Source organism: Cibotium barometz, chromosome 26 (assembly GCF_041138505.1).
Source record: "Cibotium barometz isolate CiBa-2024 chromosome 26, ASM4113850v1, whole genome shotgun sequence".
Taxonomy (NCBI): domain Eukaryota; kingdom Viridiplantae; phylum Streptophyta; class Polypodiopsida; order Cyatheales; family Cibotiaceae; genus Cibotium; species Cibotium barometz.
Genome location: NC_141071.1, coordinates 24,327,847 through 24,344,372, shown reverse-complemented (window position 1 = coordinate 24,344,372; position 16,526 = coordinate 24,327,847).

Below are 16,526 nucleotides of genomic sequence, written 5' to 3'. Positions count from 1 at the left end.
TATCACTCGAGCATTTTTTATTTTAGGTTGTGCATGGTTATATAACATTGGTCCATTTTTGTCTAGAAGTTATTTGCATAATTCTTTTGAGTTTGAAGTAGATCGTAAGAAAGTGCATTTGCAAGGTGAACATGATGTACCCTCCTCACCTCTTATATGCTTTATGGAACTCAATTGCCTTGTACAAGCTAATAAAATAGAAAACATCTTTTTGTGTTACACGATACTTGATGATGTCATTTTCTTTTCCGCCGCCCACGCAAGTGAAAACATAATTGATTTGAGTGAGCATAGTGTTTACATGACTTCTTTTCAATCAAAGCATGTTAACAATAAAAAGATTAATGAATCCTTAAAGCAATTGTTACAACAATTTAAAGATGTGTTTCCAAATGGATTACCGGAAGGATTACCTCCTGTTTGTTACGATGTTGAGCATCCAATCGAAGTAATACCTGGCTCAAAGCCAGTAAGTAAGCCTCCTTATCGACTTAGTTTTAAGGAAGCACAAGAAGTAGAATGACAGCTAAAGGAATATCTTAAAAGTGGATTCATTCGACCAAGCACTTTGCCTTGGGCTTCACCAATTCTATTGGTGAGGAAAAAAGATGGGTCTATGCGACTATGCGTAGACTACATGCATGGGATTGCATGCATCTGGGCATTATTACATGTGCATGTCATTGCACGGTACTCCATGCCCTTTGTGTAGTGTTGCATGTCATTGCATGCCTTCGCATGTGATTGTATGTCATTGCATGCCTTCGCATGTGATTGTATGTCATTTGAAGCCTTTGCATGTGACGGCACATTATTGCATGTGACGGCATATTATTGCATGTGAGTACAATCAACAAGGTGAATAATTTAAAGAATTATACATACAAGATAATTTCATTCTAGGCAAGATATCTACTATGCCTTGTGTACTAGATATTAAAAAGTAATGAAGAATGTAAATTTATTAAGGTCAATAATTTTTCAATTATGATTGAGATCATGGCCTAATTATTTTGAGAGGAAAAGGGAGAGAGAGCGAGCGAGAGGGAGTGAGAGAGATAAGAACATGATGACATTACATCCTTAGGATCGAAAATACTACTTTCAATTACAGATAAAACCTTGTTCATTCACATACACCTTCCAAATACATCTCTTCTATCATAATTGTTATTCAAATCATACAACAAACCGAGAATTTGACATAATTAATCAAAACAACAACAAATTAAAAATTTACCAAGGCAATTAATACAAAATACAAGGCGATCTATAGTTGTGACCACTTTATTCCAAAAAAATGTTATTACATCTGCACCTACGTTCTTATAAGGGCTACTGCGATCAAACATTGTTTAAAATTGATAACAAACCATAATTACCTATGGTTCCTACACCTATACACTTTTTTGGGCTACTCTATTATTTAACTCCTCTTGTAGGGGCTCCTTCGTCTCTTCAACAATATACTCGTAACTTCACCAAGTGCTAATAACGCTTCCAATCTTCATGTTCCACACATACAAATCTTCAGAATCAATAGGCTCATCTGCTAGCATCTTTGTCCAAAGATTGCGGGCCTCTGTCATGATTCTAAGATGTTATGTTGCATCTCCGCCCATTTTCTTGCATAAATCTTTGTAAACCCTATCCAGGGTTTTCTTTAGAGTGTAGCTGGGGCCGTTGGAAGAAGCCATTGGAGATCAACAAAGGTTAGTTGATGATGGTGAGGGTTGTAAGGAAGAGAACGATAGTGAGGGAGAGAAATACAATGAGAGGGAGAGGGAGGCAACAAGATTTGGAAGTGAGGATTAAAGTAAGAGGCATGGGTCAAATTTAAAGATACACAAACCAAAAAGCAAAAAGGTACTTTGCATGGCTATTCACTAAATTTAGAAAAGTAAATCCATGGCTTTCCCCTAAATTTAGAAAAGTACATGCATGGCTTTTCCCTAAATTTAGAAAAGTAGATGCATGGCTATCCCCTTTATTTAGAAAAGTAGATGAATGAAATGAACATATTCAAGCCATTGACATATAACCATATTGATTGTCCTACTATAACATTCAAAAAAATGAAAAGTAAATAGTCCTTACTAGAGAATTGAGATAAAGGACATTTTATTATTGCAAAATTAAGGATCTTTTCAAAACTACAGTACAATGTCATAAATAGTATGAGGTGCTTTTCACATTGTTCTCCTGCCTGTTGTTGCGGAACATTCTCATTAGGTCCTTCTTTTTTAGAGTGGGTTGATGTATAAACATATTATGGTTCGCATCTAACTCAAAGATACGCAAATATACAAAATAAAGGTGCAGCGCATACACAATATGGTCATCCAATACCTACCCTGATTTGAAAATCGAGACATGTGCATTCTTTTCCATAGTCACCTGGTTATTTTCATTGTGTACTAGTGATTCCTCAATCTCAATTACAAACACTTCCATCTCCCGACCTTAATGACTAAATGCTCAAAGACGTAGCTGTACTTAAAATTACCGAATCTATTCTCTTGGCTGCCATATCCGATATGCCACTTCTGTACCTTATTGACGATTGGCCTACATCATTTACTTTCTGACATTGTCTCTTTTGCAACACAAACCCACCAACTTCCAATGATCAAATCTCATCCACAGCCAAGTTTGTACCTCGTCTCACTGGCCAAACAACTGGGGGTCTAACATGTGATTGATAGATGGTGTTACATACTCTCCAAGTATGATCCACGCTACTGTTACAAAACCACATAAACTGACACCTTTGTGCCCCAAATCATTCTCTCATACCATAGAGAAAAGGAAATGGAACACCTTGCCTACAGTTCTTGATGCTCTTTTTGCACTTTCAATCTTGACCAAATAACCATCCTTGGCAATTTACCTTGTTGTGTAGAGATGTTCGACGTATAGCCCACATTGAGTCGTGTATGTCACTCTCCACAATTTCTTGCACCTCTGCTTCAATTGACCACCTTCTGTAGCTAAAGGAATAGTGGGTGGAAAATTTAATCTCCTACCTTCTTTCTTGCGTGGCTGGTTTTATGTGGCATACTCTGGACGATGTGATGAGTTATCTTCCTCAAGATTTATAATTGTGGGTGTTCAAAGCCGGCTAACGGTAATGTTATCACCAAACAAATTCAGTTGCACGTGCATTGGTGTGCCACTCACTGCTTCTCCCACTAATTTGCTAGTGCTTGATAAACTTGGAGCTTTTGATGTTCTGGCCTTCTCCATGAACTTTGTTATTATGGGATATGCTCCATGATATTTACCTTGCATGAATGCATGCTTCTTTGTGGATTGCAAGAGGGTATTAGTGAGGTCTAAAACAGCTGCATCATATAAAGAGATGCTTCTTCCACTAATTTGCTAGTGCTTTGACAAACTTGGAGCTTTTGATGTTCTGGCCTTCTCCATGAACTTTGTTATTATGGGATATGATCCATGATATTTACCTTGCATGAATGCATGCTTCTTTGTGGATTGCAAGAGGGTATTAGTAAGGTCTAAAACAGTTGCATCATATAAAGAGGGTATTAGTGAGGTCTAAAACAGTTGCATCATATAAAGAGGGTATTAGTGAGGTCTAAAACAGCTGCATCATATAAAGAGATGGTTCCCCTGAAACCCTATCCTGCTAACCAACTTGCACGTTTTGTTTTTACTAGATTGGTGGTCGACATGTGTGACACACTGGGTTCGTCGATATCTTACAATAAGAGATTAAGTTAATTTTGCAAGCTCCTATAACTAGATAGTTAACTTGACAATTCAGATTCCAAATATAAGCTATTATATTTTTAAACTAGGAAAGTAATACTTACCCCTACTACAAGATGTTTCCTCCAATGGGGATATCTAGCATGCCACCAACTAAGCAAACAATCCATGGCTGGTGAGTTTGCATTAGCGACTTTACCGTTCATCCACCATGATCTAATGTGTCTATATTTTAAAAGTGTCTCTTTCTCACTTAATGCACAACGCCACTAACGACATAGTCGCTTATGCTCTTCCTGGAAAATTCCCAACTACATATTGTATTGTATGGATGTTCAAGCTTTGTTCTTAATAAAAAAGACACGAATTCTCATGACCTTCCATTATATTCTCTTGTCCATTATTTATAGACTGTCCTAACTGCCCTCCAGTTGGCTCCAGCCTCATTAGCCACCATGAAGCTAAAAAAACCTGGCTTGGAAAAGCCTTTTTCGACCACAAAATTGTTAATCATTTCCCAAAAAAGCACTTGTGCCATTGTGTTCTCCTCTTTTATTTCACAAGTTGTAATTGTTCATGAGCTCTTACAGGCTGCATGCCATCATACAACAATTAGAAAAGTACTAAAAATAATATCATTTTTTCAAAGAACTTTACAAGACCAAACTATATCTTGGATCATATACATGTGTAGCCATTGTTGTCCATCCTTGCACACACCTGATGTGATCAAAACAAGCCCAAGCATTCCTCAAATCCCTGTCTCTGTTTGGCACATATAGTTTACCAGATCTAAACTCGATGATGCAGGCCTTGTGGTTGACATTTTAAACATGTAACACCGCTCTGACTCATCCAAAGCTTGCCTAGGAAAACAACTACCATATGGAAGAACTCAAAAGCACATTGTCTCTTCAATTCTAAGATACTTGACTCTACTCCTTGCACTAAATTGTTGATCCTAGAAGCACGCACCATCCTCCTGAACCTACAAGAGAATTGGACAACTTAACAAACTATGTGAACTTAAGTTTACAAGAATTACCAAACAATTAAAATTAATATGGAATTAACATTACCTTCTTTGGCATTAAATTAGGGGATGCATGTGCTCCAATAATAGTGACAACTCCATGTTGCTAATATTTGATTCATTCTTCGTATGCTTCATGACAACTGCATCCAATATGAGTTGTTTGTTTGGTGATATCTATTTGTACCTTCCTTGGACCACTTGTAGCCACCTCTGAAACTACCTCTTGCACAAGTTCTCTTATCTTTTGTAATGCATGCCTTGATGTTCCTCTTTGCTCCTCATACAGGTTTATTCTTTGCAATAGAAACAAGCTAGTGATCCATATCCATATGTTGCTAAGCCAAGAGAGGGAAGCTTCTGTGTGAGCTTGCCTATTATGTGAAAAATTACAAAGTTCTAATAAATACTCTTATAAATCAAAGTTTACTAAAATTAAGCCAAGACAATAAGCGTACCAATCCATGATGTTGTATTCAGTGTGCCCATGCTTCCACACAAGGCAAAAGTGCACTCAAATAAGCCTCCACATGAACTCCTTCGTACAACTCTAGGAAACTTCACATGGCTCTCTATAGGTTTCACACCTAACAACAACAGCCATCATGTGCTTACTCCATTCCTTGCATTGGAGAGGTTGAAGGATCACGTACATTCGGCAACTCAAAGCCACATCGCCATTACAGATTTGAGGAATCTCTTCTACTTTCTCAATACGTGTGGTTGCTAATAATATTCTACGATGAAGAACAATATGAGATTCCTTATACAATAAGTATTTTACCACACTCTTCTGAAGTGGTGTACCTATGGGAGAATCTTCTATTGTAAGCTTAATAATGACTTCTTTTAAGGGTGCTTGTTGTAGTGTTGCTTGACTCTCCTATTATTGGAATAACAAGATATTCTGTTGTTATATCTTTATCAAAGATATAACATGGTTCCTCTCTAGTGGGTCTAGCTAATTGGATAGGTATAAGATGATCTACACCATCATCTTGTGGTTTGATTGCAAAAACTTTCAATCTAGAGTGAGGACATAATATTCCATCAAAATCATCAGTTTTAGTAATATAAAAATGACCCTGTACAATTTTAACAAATAGGATCACTCTCCAAACCTCCTACAAAAATGTGAAAATAAGTGTTCTCTATGGCAAGGAAAGCTCTCGGAAAACCAGCTCACAAACACACAAACTCTCAGAAAACCAGCTCACAAACACACAACAAACTAATGATGACAAGTTCAAAACCTAAACACTAATTCTATATATATTAGATTTTTTTTAAAAAAATAATCATTATTTGGATAAACATAAAAACATTCTTTAATCATTATAAATAGTATCATTAATATACAAAATCTAAAATTTATTTTTAATAAAATTACTATATAATAAATGCTTGCATAACTAACTCCCATTTAATGATTATTCCATAACTAACTCCCATATAATGATTGCATAACCTTTACATGTCTTTTGTGATCCCAATTTAGGCTATAACTTTACTATCAACATCCTTGTATAGTTCTTAAGCTGCTGATTTTAACCCCAAGTAATAAGTACATAACCCACACAAAGAACTTACACACACTAGCACTTGTGTTCGCACACATTGGAACCGTTTTATTTAAAGCCAAAACTTACACACATTAGAGTGCTAGTTCACACATGTGAGTCACTCATGTTGAGTTTAGGCATGTGCTTGGAAAGAGTGGGTAGTTTAGGCATTGCTTAGAAAGAGTGGGTAGTTTAGACATGTGCTTGAAAAGAGTGGGTAGCTTAGGCATGTGCTTGGAAAGGAGCGGGTCGTCCTCCTTAGTGGGGGCTACCCCCCACCAAGGATGACTGCCGCCCTTAGTTCACTAACTATGAACGACGGTCGCCCTTAGTAAGGGTGGGCGCCCCCCACCAACTAAGGGCGATCGTCCTCCCCCCCACCAACTAAGGGCGGTGATGATCGCCCTTAGTTGGTGGGGGGAGGACGATTGCCCTTAGTTGGCAACCCCCCACCACCCGCTAAGGGCTACCGTCACCCTTAGTGGGGGGCGCACACGCCTCTTTCCCAATTAAATGCTTTACCCTCCCCCCATAAATGCGATAGCCACTCCCCCCCTCCCTACACACGGACGCAACAGCCACGCCCTCACCCCATGTGAACACAGCACAGCCACTCCCCCCTCCCTATATGTGAACACGGCTCCTGCGAACACAACACCCCCCCCTAAAAAGCAAAATGTTCCCCTCTCCCCCTTTCTAGACCCATTAAACGACGTCCCCCTCTCCCTCTCTCACACAGACTCTCTCGCTCCCTAAACCATAAAAGGACAGCCCTCTCCCTCCCTCTCTCTTAGAGTTCCTTCTTTCTCTTCTTTCAAAACCCTAGATTTTTTTAATTTAATCTTTTTTCTCTCTTTTTATATCTGTCCCTCTATTTATATTTATTGCTTTTTTACTCTATTTTTATCTTGTGCTTTCTTATATCTTTTGCTTTCTTGTATCTTTTAGGACTCTTTCTTCCTTGTTCAGTCTCCTTCCTCTCTTGCTACTTGTTCGTCCTCATGGCGTCTCCCCAATTCCAAAGAGGGACACAAGTGTCGACGTTCAATGATACCAAGGTAGCTAATAGGACCGATTTGGATGTAAACCCCACTGCGGATACTATCCATGGAATTGGTTTGTCACTTGGTCATGTTAGCATGTCGATATAAGATTTTGAAGTGGGAGAAGTATCTCTTCCTTTTTCCCTCGAAGATGGTGATATCGACAAGTTAAATCAAACCAAAGGATACATTATTGTGTGGCCAGCGAGAGATTGCGTAAGCCTTATTTTATCTCTCTCTACATTTCTAATTATTCTCTTTTTTAGTGGTTTTTTTTTAGAGCAATCTGTCTTATATATATCCATGTATTTAGATTGCTTTGCAAACACATCAAAGGAAACCCCACATCCAAAGCGTGTAAAGATCACACCTACCAGATAAACAAGCCAAGAATTGTCAAGTACAAAGAAGAGGAAGAAAGTGCAAGAGGAAGATGATGATGATTGGACTCCTCCTCGAAGAAATCCAAGTCGAGTTGCTAAGTCGTTGAAGAAAGATGCTTCTTCAAAATCCATTAAAGAAACTAAGGAAGTAGGAGAGATGGACAAGGGAATTGAAAAAGAAGGCGAGAATGAAGAGGGTTTCACAGTGACTCATGCAACTTGCTTACGATTAGAACTCCTACAAGACAGTCTTAACAGAGTGAAGGTAATTGTTAAATACTTTTTTTCATATCTAACATAAGGTATTTTTTGGATTACCAAGCATAATGTGTGTGTGTGCATTGCAGGTGGTGAAATCCACTCCTTTTCCACCTATTCCCTTATGCAGACTTGTGCCTAACCCCTTTATACAAAGTGTGCAGTTTAGGTACAAGAAGCTAGCAATGGAATTTTACACGAATGGTTATGTTGTCGATAGACGCAGGTTCATTTTCTGTATCTCCTCATCCCATTATCCTGTTAGAGAAGTGACTTAAGATGATGTTCTTGCATGGGATGACATCTGGCGATTGAAAAACGAGGAGTTCGAGAATATGATCAAAGGTACGGAGTCGGAATTCATAAGCAACAAGATGTTGTATATATGGGACGACAATCATTGAGTTGTGGCATGGCCACCAATTTTGGTATAACTGTGAGCTTTTGAAACTTTCGCAAATAGTATTCCAAGTAAACCTTCAATCTTTTGACACTTGCAATATATGATTAACATTTGCATATTAATGTTGTAATTTGTGAATAATAGGATGAGTACCTCGCAGCCACGTGAGATATTGACCCCCTAGTAGATAGTTTGCCTGCACATGAGTTTGAAGAGAAATGGAGAACTACATTTTATAAAGATGAAAGAAAGTGGAGGCATGCTACAAGGTGGTTGGCGATAATTGTAAACCTTGCACAAGGGGAAGGTTTCTTTGAATAAGAAATCCTGCACTCTTTCCTTTGTCTATTTTGTAGGCAACAACATTTTATAGTTTTAATGTTGCTGTTTAATTTTGGTGTTGTGTTACAGATGACTAGTGTAAGTTAATTGGGATGAGAAGCTAGATTGTTTGACAAAGGATAGGCTATATAGCTTGGCAGATAGCTTGTTGCCAAATGATCACAAAGCACAAATTTTGGATATTTGGATCGATGGCAATTTGCAGAGACTAAAGGATTCACAAATCTCTAAAAGTATGTAATAATTACTTTTCCTATCTTCTTAATATTTACAAAGCACTCTAATTTGTTTGAATAACAATTTCAATGGCAACGCAGCAAACACAAGTTTATTCAGGGATTTGCTTTAAAGAGAAATCATATGGCATGAGATAGAGCGCAGAGTGTAGCCATCCTTGTAGAAATATCAAAAACGTACAAGGTGATTTTTTCAAATATATTCCTGAAGGACCTTACCGATCTTAAGAGATTGTATTTTGGAAAGCTGTTCGAGGAAATGGTGGGATCCAGAAATAGGGTGTGGTAGCTTCAAACCTCGTTGTCGTCAAGGCTACCAAGCGTGATGTGCTCAGGTGTGTAACATTCTACAAAGCTTACTTACTACTTAGTTGTACTCTTATATTCGTAAACTGAACGGAAATAATAATGTGTAGATGGATTTGTAAGTGCCATGCGGAGAGATATATTGTAGATATGCCTGTAATCTTAAAAGATTAGTGCAATCCAAAACATGAGAGCACTATGTATACACAGCAGCAACTTTGAGACCTTTGGGATACAAGGATATACAAGAGATGCCCATTGTTCCTTGACTTTCCAAGTGACAAATTTCGTAAGAGCAAGAACGAGATGTATACTCGAGCTTGTAAAACGAAGCAATCAACCATAGTATGAACTATACAATTAGATATTTTAGTTTATTTTAAGTATTTTTCCTTATATCTTTTCAAATCATGAATTGTGAAGCCTAGAAGTCTACATAACAAATCACATGTTCAAGGCAAGGGCAAAGGTCTTATGAAAGATGAAGGGGATGATGATGAAGGGAAAAAAGTGCTAAAGAAGGATGCAATGAAGGGAAAGGGAAAAGGAAAGGCACTACAGGGAGAGGACGACTCTGATACCACTCCATCAGAATATGATGAGAGCGATTTTGATGATAGTACTCGCAAGATCGAGGTAACCCTAAAAGTTGAAGAAGTGGGTCATGCAGCAACACATGTAGGGCACTCTTTTACTTGTGGTTCATTAGTATTATTGTTATATTGTTTGGATACTGACATAGATTAAGTTATGGATTCAGATAAGCCTGGCAAGAGATGAAGCGCCAAATGCACCATTTCAACATATTAGTCTAGCTAGCCTGGGTGGCCTGACCCCAAATGAATTTGCCAGGTATGATTTTAATCATTGGTAATTATAATTTAATGTATTTGTGTGGTGTACGCACTTACAAAATGCACGCTTTGTAGGAGTGTCTCATCGTACCACGACAGCAATCTTCGGCGCTCCAAGTGAAGATCAAAGTGCTAGTTCCTCTACCGTTATAGAAGCCTCAGCGTTAACACGTGTAATAATCAATTGTAACCACATGTGAAAGGATTGTGTAAAGGTGTGTCTTTTATATCCTATATAATGATAATTGATTTATAAATCTACTCAACATGGTGTGGTAAGACATCGTTTTACAAAGATAATGGCATTTGTTGGGGATCCTTTGAAGATAGGCCGTGCACTTCTAAACCAAGAGTGTCCATAGGAGCTAGAACATATCTTTAATATGTTGCAAAAGGTCAATGTGGGAGACATGACCTTTACTATTAAAGGTGTCAATACAAGCACAACGTGTGATTGTACTATAGTGAGGTTGGCCACAAGAGGTTCTATTTATGGCTACCCCAATGACATTGTCCCACCATGGAATCTCTGCACATGTGAGTGATGAGATGATTTTCTCTTCATTAAGACCTTATGTATTGTTGTGCATATGTTGTGTGTATGCCATGCTTAAATTTTTGTTTATGTCATTCTGATGCCACGTAAATGGAGAGGAGCATGCATTGCTTCAGATTTGTGAGACCAGATGACAATGGCTCTATTATTGTCATCGGTATTGTGTATCAAGTGGCAACCATTATAGCTCACGTTGAGTGCTCTGGCTTCTCCTTAGACACCTTGGTGAATGTGTGATGTACAACGCATATTGGAAGGGCCTTTGGATAAGAGGTAAGCAACACTAACCATAGAGGTTTTCATTGAGCATCACTTTTTGCTATAAAAAACATCTCATCCTCGTGCATATACATACCCTTGTTGCTGCTACCTTTATGAGCATAGTTGGACAAAACCATACACAACCTTTCTCACCTAATTATATCATTGATCCTTGCAACATGATGCATTGGGGTAGATGCCTAGATGGGGCAGCATGGTGAGGTATGGAGCTAACAATTTTGTGCTCCAAAATAAGGGCGTTACAGTTTTTGGTGGAATTAAGAGAGATTTTTCTTTACAGGTGGATCTCAACGTGGATATGACTTTTGGGATAGCCTGTTAAAGCATCATGTAAAACAAGGGCAAGTGATAGTAGAGCTTTATAATGGATGTGGAGATTGTGCTATGGTAGCACAAAAATTAAGCATGAACATTGTTTGTATTGATCCCGAAGAGGAAGTAGTTGGAGGGTGTCTTGATGAACATATTTATTTGTGAATATTCAAGTAACTAGGTTTAGCAATTGTTTATGATTGTGTCATGATCTTATTTTTCATATTAAAAAGAGAGAAAGAGGGTGAGAGCAATGCATGTTGGGGTTTCACAATAAGACATCATTCCCCTCTGTAATGATGTTTATGTATAACATGTCATACGAACCAATAAAGAATTGACATTTTTTGAATTGTGTGTATGAATAAGGTAGAGAGAGAGAGAGAGAGAGAGAGAGAGAGAGAGAGAGGAACAATCCCAAGAGACCGAAATGGTGTATCTAATGGGAAGTGAGATTCAACCACAGGAGGGAAGAGGACGGGAGAGAGAAAGGGAAGAGGGTGGGAGAGGGGGAGAGAGAGTGAGAGGGATGATAGAAGGCTGGGAAGGAGAGAGAGGGAGAGGCAAAGGGAAGAGAGAGGGAGAGAGAGAGAGAGAGGGAAAGGGAGAGAGAAAGGAAAGAGGGTGGGACAACAACGTCCTCTCACACCGTTCCACCTGCATGCTCATGCTACGGCCTATGCATCCTCAAAGTCGTCATAAAAGATGAACCTGCAAACAACCGGGTGCTCCTCCAAAGATAAACCTACAGAGTAGTTGCAATGGAGGCTAGGAGGGAGAATTCATGCATCTCCTATCAAAACAACAGTCGAGAAATAGTAGATAGATTAAGGTCATCCACCTATGAGCAAATGTTTGTAACCTACAGTCTAGTGTAAATGATAAGAAGATTAAGGAGAAACCATGTTGCTTACCACCACACCTCGTGCAAATTTTGGTATGTATGGAGAAGAAGTTCCACAGGACAAGAGAAGATCGCCAGTGCCTACTGTGATAATGCACAACCTATGTAAGCCTTGCAAGATCAAGAAAAATGGTTAATAGTTACAGGTGATGTGACAAGCGCAAAGAAATCAATAGAGGTGATGTCGAAGGAAAAATGTGTCTGCTTGCGTTAGCTTGTCACCTGCGCTCCACTTGCTATAGTTTGTAAACGGACATTCATCACCACTACAATTCAGTAACGACGACTAGCCTACACATCGTCAATGTCTGTCACCTGCTCCACCTACTATCGTTCATAAATGGCCACTACAATTTAGTAACGGCTAGCCTGCACATCCTAAACGTCTGTCATAAATTCTTGCATACTAATTCAGTAATGGCCACGTCAATTACATTATGAGAAAATTTATTAACATCACATGATTAAGATAAGTCTTAATCAACAACTAAGGTTGCTTAGAGAGTTCTTCTTTACACCACCTTGCATAACCTGTGGTACCCACAAATTATCGTAACAGCCACAACTTACAAAGAGATAAGGTAAATTGGACCTTGAAATGTTTAAAAAATCTAGAGCGTGTGAATGTCCTCCATAAGGACATGTTCACATGCTTATCAGCATAGAAGATCTTCAATATTTTTTTTACAAACATGGTGGCTGGAATTTTCAAGAGGAGAGATGGGGATTGCCAAGGAGATGTTTAAAAAAATTGCATACACACTAGGCTCAATAAATTTTGTGGCTTAGATTTTCTTTTTCAATAAAAAAGACCAAAGAAATTAAGACCAACTAGGTGGGAGGACAGTCAATCTTTATCATTTTTTTGGGAGTTCCTTAATGCAATATCTTGTTGGGTTTTTATTGGTGCCAAAGGTGGAGTTAGCGTTTCTTTTTATGCTTGGTTGAGGAGTTACTTGCTCATAATTGGGAGTAGTTCTTTTTGCCTTATCATTTTGAGGTGTGTGAGAAGAAGTTTAGTTTGGTATGAAGTTTGAGAAGAAGAGTGATAGAAGGGAATGTTTGTGAGAAGTGTGAGAAGAAGGAGGGTATTGGAGAGTGATGATTGATGTAGTTTCACAATGGCAAAGGAATTTCTCTTTGTTGTTCGTGAGATCTCACAAAGTAAGTGTGGGAGGAATGATAACCTTTATTTTTGGTACCAAAATAGTATCAACAAAGTGTTCTACATCAGCAAAAATATTGATTTTATCCATATTTTTGGCATTTATGCATTTGTAAAAATCTTATTTTGCAATATCTTTTGTACCACTTTATAAGTGATTGGCTATTTAGCAGATCTGCAAATTTGTAAAAGCCAATGCACATTTAGATCTGTTCATTTCTTTGGTAGCATGTCAACTAGGAAAAATAAAGCCTCAAATGGAAACCTTAGGACAAGTGAAAGATGTTTACTTTATCAATTTAATAACATATCAAGAAAAGTTGGTTTGGGTGGTTGGAGAAGTGTACGACTCCTTTCTCATGAAAAGGGAGTTGTGTCATTCTTTTTTCCCTCTCTTCCACTTTCTTGCTTCTTGCATTCCTTCTCTATCTTGTGCAAAAATGTATCCTTTTAGTGATGGAGAGAGTGTGAGAAATAAAAAAAACACCATAGCTTAGTTCGTTGGGAGAAAGCAAGCTTTGGAAGGTGTGGAAAGAGAAGGTAACAAGCATTTTCAGTTTTTAGATTTCAAGAAGTGCAAAATTTTCAATTTTGTGGACAAGAAAAGCTTCAAATTGAAAACCGTGGGAGAGTATTTGTAGAAATTAAGGTGATTATGGCTTTTATTACTTGCTATTTTGGGTAGAGAGCATTATTCTTGGAGGTTTTATGGTTGTACAAGTATACTTGTAAGCCTGTCTTGGCTAGGTTGGTTGCAAAATCTGTCAAAAGAAGAAAAGAGGGAAGATGATGGTAGAGGTATTTCAATGAGTATTAATCTATCAAAAAGGGCACCTATTTGCAGAATTGATGGTAGTTAAGTAGAGGAATTAGAAGAAGCGCTAGAAAATAGGGGGGGCTCCATGTGCTTGGTGAAAGTGAACGGAGATGAAGAGGCCTAGATGTTCTTTGCAAGTGCACTAGCAATGGTGGGCTTCCATGGGGCAGGCATAAAGGAGAGTCCAACCTTAACAAAAACATGTCGCCTCCCTTAACAAAAACATCATTGGAGCTTGCATTTTGTCAATAACCCCATGATAATAAATGCCTTTGAAGCCACACGTTGCCTATCGTTTTTTCGTCTGCCACCAAAACAGTTGCGCCAGCCACATCTACACAACCACACGTCGGCCACCACGGCCCACACACATGATGGATTGATTTGCAAAACATAAGGTTTAATGTTTTAACCTCAATTACATAAACTAGTGTCGCGACCCGTCTCCGACGGGCTGGAAGCGTTTTCCATTTACTTACATCACGTTACACAAAAACACGTATAAAGATGTATGTATGTATGTACATGTATGTATGTGTACGTGTAATCCATTGAAACCATACATGCTCCAACTAGAAGATATGTGTATGTGTGTGTGCGCCTATGATGCATGTGTGCATGTCACATACACACATGTAAATATGTGTCTGCGTATGCGCACACACCCATAATATCTATAGATATTGTTCACACTCGTACATATATGTATACATCATCCTCAACTTGCCAACCTTCTATATAAAACACATCATGATTGCCATATATATCCATATAGAAGCTTCTAAAGCACCAAACTTGGCATATAAATATACATCTAGCATTACAAACCCATCAAATGATGACAACCTTAACACACATGAACACGGCTTTAAAACAATCTTCGGACAACAGGATTCTCTCTCCTTGGTAGCCTATATCCCGCGCCTCCATCTGGCAAAATGTAGGCCAGAAAAAAAACATTAGCATATTGAAGATTTAATTCCCGTTGAAAAAAGCAGGATAAGGATAAAAGCTTACAAAACTCATTTGGTGGATCAATATTTGAGGCGAACGGCGTATGAACAAGCTTGTAAATCACAAATCAAAAAATTCTATATTGTCCAATGCCTATGCACTAAAAATCTAACTTATCAGGCTTTTCATAATTCACAAACATTACACGTACATGAAGTTGATATGCAACCTTCCGTAATCTTAAATTGTAAATTCTAAGGAGCCCAAAGCTCTCATCGCCGCGTAACTATCTCAACCATATAAACCCAACAACAATTTGGGTTCTAAAAAGTAAAGGTATTCCCTGTTGCAAAAAGAATGTTTCAATAAAAATATAAATTAATCAAACAAAACACAAAAGCTACACAAAAAGGAAGTTTCTATATATATCATAAAACACCAGTGCTCTCTAATAGTTCGATAATTAGAGATGCTGTTGCTTGTCCTTCCCAAAATGGAGGGTCTACAATTCAGCCACCACACGAATATTAAATAGATCTTAGAAAACGATAATATCTATATTATAGCAAACGTCTAAAAAATTTACCTTCAATGTCTTGTCCATCACCATAAACAAACGAAAATGATCTCCTTGCCACATCCATCCTAAGCAATATACCCCTGCTCAAATATAACACTCTCTCTCTCTCTCTCTCTCTCTCTCTCTCTCTCTCTCTATATATATATATATATATATATATATATATATATATATATATACATGTATACATGTATGTATACATGCATACATATATATACACACACACACACATATATATGGCTGTGTGCTCAGTAGTAGCTTGATCCAAGCAACAAATAATATAATGGCACTATGTATAAAAGTAATCCAAAAGCAATCAAAGACTGCACTTGCACACCTTTGGAAACATTCTCCATTCAAATGCTTACTTCATTATACAAAGATATGAATAAATGTAGTTTCTAACATTTACAAGCTGCCATTTACATTTACATTCTTCGGCATGCCATTTGCAAAACCTCCTTGTAGACAACATTGGTTGTGAAGACTTCATTTGAACCTCTTGTGCTACTTTCATATTCCACAATATGCTTTACACACACTTTCACTGCATTGGATGATCTAACATGTGACATAGCAACGTACAGTTGTCCATGTGTGAACACTTGTGTGGCCAGATAAAGTTCTAATACACTCAATGTTTGTCCTTGGGACTTATTTATTGACATACCAAAAGCTAACCGGACAGGAAATTACCTCCTTCTCATGTCAAAAGGTAATTGAAGCATAGTAGGCATAAATTTTATAATGGGAATAAAGACTCTATATCCAATGGTTGTACCTGTAATGATTTATGCTTCTATC